Genomic DNA, 1,384 nt, shown 5'->3' with positions numbered 1-1,384 from the left:
AGCTTTATGACTGATTGCGAGACTCGAAACTGCTGTATGCATTTTAACGGTTCTAATTTTATTGGCGTTTTATCGATTTTCACCGTGCAATCGCCAGATCTTTCTTCGAAGTTTGGATTAAAGAACAAAGATGTTGGACGAAGGATATTTCAGAACATTTTGAACAACAGTTCCTTCTTTCGACAGATCAAAAATAATCTTTTTTAAAAATGAAATATTTTAAAATAATTTCTTTCGCAGCAAAGACACCTTTTGTTGTCGAGATGTTGTAAAAATTTTAACGCCCTGAAAATCAGTGAAAGATTTCAGAGGTTTTAAATGTCATTGTAAGGAAGAGATCTTCTTTGATCTTCAACATCATGATAGATTTAATCAAAAAGAAAATTTTTTTCAACGTTTTCAGAGGTATTCGAATTTTGACAATTTTCGGGAACTGTATCCTTGCTTCTCCGCTCGTTACGTAATATAAAAACTTTTACGAAAAAAGGTATAAACAGAGTGCTGTCAAAGTAGAGACTTCGCGCTTTGAAACGAGGCCAACTGGATCATTGCACGATCTTCTTTCTTTATAAAGTCACAACAGTTTCAAATATTGGTAAAAATTTCAAATATCGATAAATAATTTATAATTTTTCGTGGAGTGTTCACTTCCACGTATGTTTTCGTAAATTCATTCAACGTGCTTACGGAGAAACGTTTTTGTTTACAGGTGGAAATGGCGACAACGAAACTCTGGATCCAGACGTTCAGGACTACACCACCGACGAAGACTACAACGATGTCTTTGATGCAACAACCAACGGGTACTCTCAATTAAATAATAATAGCAAATAACAAATATCTCCTTTTCACTTCATTTTCGGAATGAATTTCAACTATATCAAACCAGATATAAGGCCAAAAATCACTCTCCCTGTTAAAATAAATCCGTAATTTTTCTTATTATATAGTTACAAATTTGCGAATCAACATCAACGAAAGAGATAGTTTTTAGAACGTAAAAAGATCTTGAAAAGTTTGAACTTAAATTCAATTTAAAATTAATAAAACTGGTTTTTGACGTTTTATTTAAAAAAAAAAAAAAATAGGTGCGAAGAAATTTTTACATCTATCGTCTAAATATAGTCGTTCCTCCAAAATTATCGAAATTTCAAAACTCGTCGGAAATTCTTGTTCCATATATGCTGTTTGTTGATAACAAATATTCCAAAAAATAAGCGAGAGACAAATACCGCGCAAGACACGGAAAATCGTATTAATTTTTGCGGACGCTCGTGATGAAATGTTCCTTTTTTTTTCTTTTTTTTTTTTTTTTTCAGAATATTGTTACGTTAATTTTTTTTTTACCCTTAATATTTCTGTATGCCCGTTTAAAATAGGATTT

General features: G+C 31.5%; 1 protein-coding gene across 1 annotated transcript in view; it reads left to right on the top strand.

Annotated features, from left to right (window-relative positions):
- The first annotated feature begins 713 nt into the window (after nucleotides 1–713).
- Nucleotides 714–1,384, top strand: part of LOC122536189 (tyrosine-protein kinase transmembrane receptor Ror) — a 71,347-nt gene continuing 70,676 nt past the window's right edge. The window contains exon 1 of the mRNA XM_043668350.1: nucleotides 714–803. The gene's annotated coding sequence lies outside the window, so the exon portion shown is untranslated. The remainder of the gene's footprint in view (nucleotides 804–1,384) is intronic.

The sequence above is a fragment of the Frieseomelitta varia genome, unplaced genomic scaffold (genome assembly GCF_011392965.1).
Source record: "Frieseomelitta varia isolate USP_RPSP 00005682 unplaced genomic scaffold, Fvar_1.2 scaffold_808, whole genome shotgun sequence".
In the NCBI taxonomy this organism is placed as follows: Eukaryota; Metazoa; Arthropoda; class Insecta; order Hymenoptera; family Apidae; genus Frieseomelitta; species Frieseomelitta varia.
The sequence above is the reverse complement of the archived record's forward strand: the minus strand, read 5'-3'. Positions and strand labels throughout refer to the sequence as shown.